Source organism: Danio aesculapii, chromosome 15 (genome assembly GCF_903798145.1).
Source record: "Danio aesculapii chromosome 15, fDanAes4.1, whole genome shotgun sequence".
NCBI classification, from domain to species: Eukaryota; Metazoa; Chordata; class Actinopteri; order Cypriniformes; family Danionidae; genus Danio; species Danio aesculapii.
Window position 1 is genome coordinate 26,655,894 of NC_079449.1, and position 11,014 is coordinate 26,666,907.

At 37.7% G+C, this 11,014-nt stretch overlaps 1 long non-coding RNA gene across 1 annotated transcript; it reads right to left on the minus strand.

The window, feature by feature from the left end:
• Nucleotides 1-8,390: 8,390 nt before the first annotated feature.
• LOC130241450 (uncharacterized) lies at nucleotides 8,391-9,080 on the minus strand. Its single transcript, XR_008838878.1, has 4 exons — nucleotides 8,903-9,080; nucleotides 8,759-8,824; nucleotides 8,534-8,670; nucleotides 8,391-8,453 (listed from the first exon to the last, which is right to left on the minus strand). It is a non-coding gene; the product is annotated as an uncharacterized LOC130241450 (long non-coding RNA).
• Nucleotides 9,081-11,014: the final 1,934 nt, after the last annotated feature.

Sequence of the window (11,014 nt, forward strand, 5' to 3'; positions counted from 1 at the left end):
GTGCAGCACAGTGCATGAGCATCAAAGACATGCCACCCACCGACTGTAACCTCTGACTGCGAACAAACAGAGTCCTCTCTGAGTCCTCCTGAAGGCACAGGGAGTGTTAAGTGTACAGTAGAGGGGTTTGTATGACAGAGCACTAAATGTGCTTAACATGAATTAATTATCACTCACCCGGTGACTGACAAATGAGGACATTTTACCATAGTGCAACCAAACTAACTGTGAAACCAATTATATCACAGGGAATGTGGTGCCAATTATCACTTCTTAAAGTTAGGTGAATTATTAATAGCCTTTCATATGTTCTATATATAAAGCTGGTTCATTAGCTGTGTATATGTATGAATACCTGATAATAGAAAGAGTTACGGAATGCATTGTTATGGTAGTCGTTGGTAGGAAGACTTGAAGCCAGCTGAAGCTTTACTGCTGGTATCTAGGATGAAGAAAATCAAAGCTGTGAAACTACTCAACTTATGTATCAAACAATTGTAAAATGTAAAGACATTTACAGTGCATCCGGAAAGTATCCATCTTGCTTCACTTTTTCCACATTTTAATATTAAGATATGATGTTATTATCCTCACATTAGAACAATTTCAAAAGCAACATGTAATGCTGAAGGCCAAAGTAACAATGCTGAAAATTCAGCTTTTATATAAAGAAAGTAAGGTGCTACAATACTAGTATAATGCATATACTTTTTAAAAATATTACATTTTTATTGTGTTTAAAGGGTTATTTCACCCAAAAATGGAAATTCTGTCATCATTCACTCACCTTTCACTTGTTCAAAGTCTATTTGGGTTTTTTTATTTTTTTTTTTTTTTGGTTGATCCCAAAAGAAGATATTTTGAAGAATGCTGATTGTTTGGATCTATTAACTTCCATAGTATTCTTTTTTCCTGCAATGGAAGTCGATGGGTCGTAAAAACCAGCATTCTTCAAAATATACACAAGAGAGAGACAATTATGAGGTAATTTTCATTCATGTTCTTATGTATTCCTGTTTTTTAGTTTCCACAAAAACCACACCACCAAGATGGTTTCAGAATATTTTAGAGATGTATTATATAAAATACAGACATGTGACACAGCCAAAATAATTCATCTTTCATCTATAATTCATCTTCATCTTTGCTTTTCTGTAATAAAAGTTCATGACATATTGATTCTACTGGTCACACATCTGTATGTAATCTGAATTTACTGGTCAGTTTATACTGTGCGCTTGTACAATGAGGACTATAAGAGTACATGTCGTTTTTTTAACATACATGAGCTACACCTACACCCCGATAGCAATGCAATGCATGTTTGACAACCTTTGGGCGTGGTCAAAAGTGCACAAGCTCAATAGTTTGTCACCGTTCACACCTCTATTTAGCATTATTTATTTAGCACTTTAGGATTTGGATTTCGGAAGTGGATTGATGTAAAAGCATTTTTGAAGAATTAGGTTTTTCTAAAGATTTAAATTACCTCATAATTTATGTACCCATTCTCAATGTATATGACTTTTTCCTGTCATACACACACAGTCAGAGAAGCTTTACATTTTCTCCTCGCTCTTCCATGCTGTAAAATGATGTTGAATAGTGGCTTTTATTTTGAAGATGCTAGAAGCACATACTGTAAATAACATCATCATCAAACTAGCCAGTGGGTTAAAACATGTCTTATTAAGTGGATCAATGTGTTTTTAAAACAGAAATATTTCAGAGTTTTCAATTATAAACCCCAATTACTAATATCCTGTGGTAAACAAATGCACGCTATGCACAACTGACATACATCGTATGACCATAACGTAAGACGGGTAGACAAATGTATGCCGCATTTTAGGAGCAATATACTGTATAACGCTATGCAGTGACACCAAGCCAACTAGTTTTCTAGTTCATTGCCATCTTCTGTAGTAAACAAACTGTGTGGTAAGTTGTTCCTGCGAGATACTTCTAGTCACAGAATTTCAAACAACGTATGTCACGTATAACAAGCATTTGGCCGGTGCCAGACATCAGTTATTGAAGTTTATAATTGAATTATATATAATTATTATATATAATTACTATTTTATTAATATTATATTAGTTAATATATAGTATATAATATTATATAATTATTATATTATAATTAATTATATAATTTAAATAAATATAATTCGATGTGTGGGTTAGTTTGTTAACAGATTAATCTTGCAGGATTATAAAGCATGGAAAAACCAAAATAAAATGTAAAACTACTCCAAGTGTGGTCATATGACAGAAAAAGCCATATGCAATGAGGATGGCCTGTGGGTGAGTAAATTATGTTTTAATTTATTTTTTTGGATGAACTATTCCTTCAAAACCAGGTGTGAACAGGCCCTATGAGAACATAAAAGCAAGTGAGAAAAAAAATGAAGACAGATCCAGACCATTTTATGTAGGTGAAGGTGCTGGAGGAGAAACTGTCCATGCTGGTAGAGCAGAAGCTCTCGTGGGTTGAGCGTTTCAGAGCTCACTTGAATCAGCTCTCCTTCACACTCCCACTGCGCATCCATGAAATCCATGAACGGTCGACTGAAACCTGAACACAACCACACTTTCACTCCCTTTGACCACTCCTTGCAAACTTCAACAAAAAAGTTGTGGTTAAATACATTGTGATGTGCGTAGTATGCTCCTTTACAGCCCGTGAAGAAACTGCTAAAAATATAGCTCAAGTTATTTTTCCCACTGATTTATATGCAGTGGTTCTCGTGGCATTAAATCATCTGTTGCTACACTAATGACTTTGCAGTTGTGATGAGTGCGGATTGCACGTTTCAGGGGTGATAATTAGAGCCTGACCTGAGGGCTGGATCTTCATCAGGCCTCTGTCTCTGGCACAATCCCTGAGCTGCTGCTCCACTTCCTTCATCAGCTGGAAGAGAGGAGACAGCGCTACTAGTCTGGACCAGTCCTCTTCTGCAACACAGAAAAATAAGTTTTTTGCCCTTGGGTTTCATCATAGCTTTTAATTAGAACTACATCTATATGGACTTACCGCCAAAATGCAAAAGTTATTTAAAGGTAGGGTGACCATATTTCACATTTCAAAAAAGAGGACGGGCTGGGGAGGGGAGTAGTGAACTGGGTAAATATTTGACAAGTGCTTTCACAACCATTAAACTATGTCTCTATACAAGTATAATCTTTCCATTAAACGCTTGGTTGTCAACAATAGAATAAAAAAAAAGTTTAGCATTTAACACCTTTTAAATAAAGTTTCTTTTCAATAGGTTAAAGTAAATTAAAATAAAAAGAATTTCACTTTTTCATTTTTATGCTATTCAAGAGTTCACACTTAGCTGATGATTGATAATGAAGGTTGTTTGGCGTGCTGTCCCGGAAGAGAGCCCTGAGCTTATAAGATCCTCGAGCCCTGGGCTCCCTCCCGTTGCAGGGCAAGGGGGGAGTTTGAGCTCAGGTAGATCTGAGTGTAGTGTCTTTAGTGTAGCTAAGTATCAGATATGGATGCTGAGAAGGTGTACTCGGAGCTTGGTGAAAATGTTGGATTAATTATTTAGGGTGCTTGTTTTCGAACTGTGGGAGGAAACCGGAGGACCCGGTGAAAACCCATGCGAGCACGGGGAGAACGAGCAAAACTCCGCACAGAAATGTCGCCTGGTTTGGAAAGGAATTAAACCAGGGGCATTCTTGCTGTGAGGCAACAGTGCTAATCACTGGCCACCGTGTCGCCCATTTGAAAGGAGGGAAAGTAGAGTTGGATGGGGGGGGGGGGGGGTTCTTCAAGACGAAGATATTGAGATGAGAAAAGTCTGGTTATTTGTAGTAAGTTAAGGATCGTCTGATGGGATAATTAGCCATGAGCTAAAGTTGGAACAGCTGTGAACAATCATAAGCACGTGATCCTCTCGAAATTTGTTTATAAATAAACTTCACTTTGAGAGATATGTGGCACCTAGTGACAGGTTCGGGTGCTTTCACACTTGGTCCGAATGCCAGGTCCGAACCCAAGTTCGATTGTCCCCCCACCCTCGGCTGGTTTGTGTTTACGTCGTATTTTTTCCTTTGGAACGCCGGTATGCTTGCATCATTAAGCTGCTGTTTTGTGTACAGCTGTTGCTAGGTGATGGCCATGAAAGCAAAGTGCCAAGATGGAGACGTCCGCATACCACGCTCAATCTGCCTTTACTAAAGCTTTTGGTTTTGATACCAAAACCAAAATACAGTGAGCCACTAGCGTCTATCTGCTGCAAAAACCTTTTAAAAGTTCAGAACATCACGCGCTTTCAGCAGAAGTCGTTTTTGGTGGAGACAAGCAGATTTTAGCCCTTTTCATACATACAGACCTTTCAGAAAAAATTTTACTGGCAATTTTCCGGAAAGGTCTGCATGTGTGAACAGGCCCTTTTTGAAAATACAGATAAATTTGTTCTGCCAATTTTCCGGAAAGAGAAGTTGTAACATTACCGGTAATTTGCCGAAATGCTGCGCTGTGTGAACGCAGAAGTAACATTACTGGAAAGAGCCCGTTCACGTCTAGAATGTGCTGACGTGAGACGTCAGCTTTAGCTAATCAGAACACTCAGACGCATTCACATCCGCGTGGTTTATGTAAATAAAAGTGTTTGAATATTTTTCCAGACACATTTAGCTGCTAGAAGTCAGTCAGATATCGTTTCTATGTGCCTTCTTAATGATAATTGTGTCAAAAATTATCTATAAAATGCAAATGATAAGCTGCTGTTTGTTTACCTTCAAGCTCTGCTTCCTTCAGTTGCTTGACATGTGTGCACGTGAAGGAGCCGGTGAGTGCCAGCACACAGACATATTATGAACATTTCGACATGTGAAAGTGTTCATCCATATGTTTTCATATAAGTTGTTCACAATACGTATCTATCCACATAAATTGTAATGTAGTCAATTGTGTAAACATTTAGCTGCGGTTTGCGTTTCTGCCTTTGGATGTCTCACAAAGCTGCATGAATGCTAAAGCTAAAAATAAAAGTGAAACCATCATGAAAAGGCAGACCTCTTCTATGTTTACAAATACAAGCGCAGCCATTTAGAGGTCAATTCTGATTAATGATGTCAGAATTTACCGGTATTTTGAAATAGATGTGTGAATGGTCTTTCCTGAACAATTCCGGAATGTCCGTGCCTGTGTGAACACCTTTTTATAAATTTACCGGTAAAGTTGTCCTCGAAATTTTCCAGATATTTACTGGTATCACTGTGTGAAAGGGGTTATTATCACTGTTTGCATTGGGTCAGTCCCACTTGTCATGAAGGTTGGTGATACACGCACACGAATGAACATTATAAAAGCTAAAGTTTGTTGTACAGTTGGTGGTCCACGTCTGTTATTTGGTACGATTGCATTCATATCAGAAGTGAACTGTACCAGATTTCCCCAGACCACCTCTTTTAGGCGGACTGGGTATGGTTGACGGGTGTACACTCGAGCTCAGAAGATGCGTTCACACTAGCTAAACATACCAAACTCTGACGTCAAATGAACCCGGTTGTAGACCAAAAGTGCAAGTGTGAAAGCTGCTGCTCTCTCTCTCTCTCTCTTGGCTGTTGCTTTGGTGAGGAGGAATTGAGACACTGGCCAATGTTTGCATATGTACATGACCAACCAATCATGGCATGCAAGTCATGGCCTAAAAAAGGTAAAAGTAATGCAAAAATACATACAATTAATTATCAGACAATAATTACAATTAATCCCAGACATTTTATGAAGATTTTAGACGTTTTTTTGTGCCAAAAAGAGGACATGTCCGGGTAAAAAGGATGTATGGTCACCTTACTTTAAGGGGTCATATTGTGCTTTTTCCATTTTTTGAATGTTAGTGCGTGTGTAGTGTTTGAGAATAAATAAAGGTCTACTACAAATCTTAAAGTCCAAGATCATTTGTTTTAAAATCTACACAACAAGTGTTGTTTTCCTTGGTTTATGATGTCACACAGGGACCCACACCTTGCCTTTGGAATTCTGAATGGTTAGGGTGTGGGGAGAGGCAAAACAACAATATTATTGCTGCTCTGATCCGTCTTGTTGTATCATCTATATGACAAAATGGGAAAAGTTAGTCAAAAATTGTACATTTACACACAAAATGCAAAGGATACATCCTTGCTGCTACACAAATCCATCAGATGAAGGTATCTCGGGACACTGGAAGGAATGACTCCTTCAAAGGCAGCATTGTTTGACTTTTGGATTCAACGCACATTTTCCGGAACAGTTGTACTCTGACTTAAATAGGCTTGTCTCAGCCTAGCCACTGAAATGTGCAATTATGGTGTACTGTCACATCAAGCTGACTTCAGAGAACTAGTGGCAACAAAAGCCGACTGTGGTGTTGCCCTGTGTCAGCTACATCTGAGCCAAAAAGTTTGCTGTTGGCAAAGATTACAGCCAACGGCCCACTAGGTACAGTCTGTGCCCGTGTGACTGGAAATAAGAGTCTATATCAGCAGGTACCAGTAGTATATATTCATCATTCAGAAGGGGAAATCGAAACTAGGGAAGCACGCAAACTTTAAACAAAGCATACTAACTTCCTGAACATAATAATCCTGATATATCTCTTCATTCCATTCCATTACAAATAGATTCACTTCTTGGAGATAACAAAACTACAGCATAACTGTATGTCATTTTGAAATCTGTTTTTCAACATTTTCATTTGTATTCTTGTTCCCTAAACTGAACAGCCAATCCAAATTTTCTCACCAATGATGTTGGACAGAAATTCAACACGTTCAATTTGGCAAAAAGCCCCAGAGGGAGCTGCAAAGAACACACAGCAAAAAGCTAAGCTGGTGTGTCAGAGCCTCAATACAGTATTTATGAGCTTGTCCATATTTAGAATAAATAAGCCTTTATTATAAAATATAAATAAATACAGCTCTGGGAAACATTACGTGACCAGTTTAATATTATCTGGTTACTGGATTAGCCATTAATAGCTACGTTTTGGAGTAAACTGTTCATTTGTTTGCTGAAAACCTATCCTAATTTTTTTTTTATGAAATTAGTATCATTTAGAGCATTTTAGACAATATGCCAAAATAAAATATCTAGTTTTTATACTGTAAATTGGGGGAAAATATACACTACCTGACAAGTCTTGTGGCCTATCCAAGTTTTAGGAACAAGAAATAATAATAATAATATCAAAAGTGGCTTATAAGGCAAAGGCCTCTAGATAACGCTTATCTTACCAAACAAAATATGATCATGCCTTGATTTTAAAAGATTTAATTAGTACAGTAAGGTCTGACTTTGCTTAGACAAAAGTCTAGTCACTCAACAGAAATAATGTACAGTCTACAATATAAAGTCAAGGTGCGGTAGAAAAAGAATTAATATTGTGTATGACTCCCAGCTTGGAGGACTGCATCCATATATCTCTGCAATGCCTCAAATAACTTATTTATAAAGTCATCTGGAATAGCAAAGAAAGCGTTCTTGCAGGACTCCCAGAGTTCATCAAGATTCTTTGGCTTCATCTTCAATGCCTCCTCCTTCATCTTACCCCACACATGCTCAATAATGTTCATGTCTGGTGTTTGGGCAGGCCAATCCTGGAGCATCTTTGTAATGTAATGGGCAGCACAAATGTCTTGATATCTCAGACTGTTGCAGTTTCCATCCACTCTGCAGATCTCTTGTATGCCCCCTAACTGAATGTAACTCCAAGCCATGACTTTTCCTTCACCAAATTTCCCTGATTTCTGTTCCAATAGTTTTCTGCAGTATTTGGGATGATTAGGATGCAGTTTAACAGATAATTCTTCAGAAAAATCGACCTTCTGCCACTTTACCAAATGATCAACTAGAAGTCAAGTTATTATTTGTTGCTCTTAAAACTGGCATCGATGTCAAGACTTTTGTCAGGTACTGTACTGTATGTGTAAATTTTCTACGTAATACATAAACCTATTTTCCCAATACTTAAGTTCTGAAAACATTAATTTTTTTTATTTTGACCTATTGTTATTTTATACAAATGTGTACTCCAAATCATAATCTTAATTGACATTTAAGACACATCATCAGTAGCTTTTTAAATAGATATAAAACACAAATTAACATTTTACTCAACTGAGAACTGATAATATCTTTGATGCAATCTCTTAATATTTTCCATAGCTGTATAGTATTTATACCCCGAGTATAAACATTGTGTCGCCTGCCCTAGAAAACCTAATAATAGACTAAATATCTATTTAGGTCAAAAGCTAAAGCAATGTAACATATCAGGTTTTTTGCTCCACTGTTTTCCTGCTGTTCAAAGTGACCTTAAAAGTGAACAAAAACTTTGAGGCTTAAACACACACTGGGTTACACTCAAAGTCCTCCATTGAAATGCTCTGACCTGCAAGCTTTGGGATACTCATATGTGCAGACGCACCAGGCTCCAAGAGAGATTGGACATCTGAATGAAACAAGAGAGAACATCACGTCGTGATCTGAAATGAGGATGCCAGTAACATCTTAGACCTAAGACAGCCTCACCCTGGCTGTTCAGCTGCGTTTTCTCCTGACTTTTCTGAGCGTAAGACGGGTTTGACAGAGGAAGAGAGGGCATCGTGGCATTCTGTTCACTCGCAGACGAAGCCTTCATTTGATCTTAAAGGACTGAGTTGAGACACCTGGCTCAGCAGGAGACACAAACACAGCAGTGAAACTCTGACAAGCAGAATCTCGCTATTTTTCCTCTCTCTGTGCATTCAAATTTACCTTTCACAACAGATGCCGATTCGGTCCAAGCTCTAGAATCGCTGTCTCGCCCGAAAGCCTGCTTGCCTACAGAGAAAGATTTCTCAACTGAGACAAAAGCACGATTAACATTTCTATATTAAATCATAAATGAGGATATTGTACTAGAGCTCTGCTGTCCCTGCGTGCTAGTCGACTGGCCAACTGCTTTGCTTTCTTCCAGCAGCTGAATAAGTCGTTCGAGCCGAGGAAGGATTTTCTGCTGAGTCATGGCTATTACTTTCAGAGGGTTTCTGACACCCCTGGGCTGCAGCACACCGAAATCCTTAAACCAGAAAGTGCCAGACACCAAAGTCTAGAGGAAAAAAGAGTCAATTCAGTCAGCTGTCATGGGAAAGTATGGAGTAAAGTGTCCTAAAGCATCATCCCAAAATATAGTCTTGCTGTCAGGCAGAAACCTTGGAACTCTTTATTTCGTCATCAAAATTCATATCAATGCTATTGGGCACCTTTCACATCTGTCTGAGGGTTTTGCATCATTTTACATCATTTTCTTTCCTCAAGAAACACTACATGTGCTTAATTTTTTATGAATTTGAGGAGCGAGGATGGATGTCTAGAATTTTTGTTCAGTACAGTGTTTAATGTAATGCAAAAATGCTGACATTTACTAGTCACAAAACTTTTAGCTTGTCTTTAGAAAAACATTAGTGATATAAAGACACATTCAAGTGTCTGACCACAGTAGTGAGCAAAAGTAAAGTCTGGAAGGGATGTTTGTACAATATTTTCTTTAAAGAGGACTTATTATGTCCCTTTTTACAAGATATAAAATAAGTCTCTGATGTCCCTAGAGTGTGCTGTGAAGTTTCAGCTCAAAATAACCCACAAATGTTTTATAACTCTTTTATTTTACCCCTTTTAGGCTTTGATCCAATTTGTGCTGTTTTGGTGACTGTTGCATTAAATTCAAATGAGATGGTGCTACCAGCCTTCTTTTTAAAAAGGCGTGGAGCAATAAAGGCCTATGTGTCTAGTGGCGGATCTAGGAATTTTTTAAGGCAGGGCCCAAAGTGGGGCCACAGTTTACAGAGGGGGGCCAAGTTATTCAATTGGTGCTTGCACTATATTTTTATAAAAATACAATATACAGTATAGGCCTATAATATCTTTTCATGGGTTAATTTTACATCTCCAAATAGAAGTGAGATCAGACAATCATAATTTTACCTGCAGCATTTCTGTGAGAAAGAAACAAATTGCGTTAACAAGTATGGGAGACTGAGGAGTGTTGTAACATGGGGTTAGTTAACACTGCCCATTTTAGCAGTCAGAAACAACATATTCATACACTCCATGATCCCTTTAATCTTACAGGTGAAGTTGCATGTGTCTTTGAGAAAGATTGTAGGTTTTATTATTATTTTTCATTTCTTTTTTAAGAAACTGATTCTCATGATAAACAAATATTTCCCCCCTATCATTCATTAGATGCTAAGCACTGAAGCTATCTTCAATCCCAAATGCTAAAAAGTAACTATGTTATAGCTGGTGCACTTTGGTACATTTCTCTTTTTTGTAGTGTGCCTAGGCAGTGAAAGCAAAGGACAAACAGTGGTGTCCCTGTAGAAATCTGTCATCTAGATCTTCATCTAAGGGCAGCCGTCTACCTTTGCCAGAAATTGACACAAATTTTAAACTGACTAAATACTTAAGAAATGTGCACTATCCCTGTAAACTCACACAATTTAGCAATTACTTATATAAGTTTAAAATAAATACACCAAATACCACTAATGCACAAACACAGACACACACACTTGTATACATGGTTTACAGGGACTCTCCATATGCGTAAAGTATTTTATACAATAAAAAACACTTCTAACAACATGTTCAAGTGTGTTAAGTCCTAACCTGATGCACAGTTATCATTTGTGGTAACTGATGGGATGTTCATAGATCAGATATCAGGTCACGGTCGGTAAATGATGTCTGCCGTTTTGACAGATTTGCCGTCACAATTGTTCTGTAACTTTATAGTGATAAAAAAGCAGAGTAATCTTAAACAGAAAGTGTCCATGTTGCACTGTAAATTACAGCACAGAAGCCATCTTTGCTTTCACTATCGATTTTGCCATGAAGCGCACCTTTATCGTTGACATAACAGTAAAAATGGTCATTTCAAATAACGCATTTATGAAAGCTATGAGCGGAAATGCGGAAAATAAACTTTATAACTCTGATCAATTTTGGTCCATTTTATAACATTCCGTT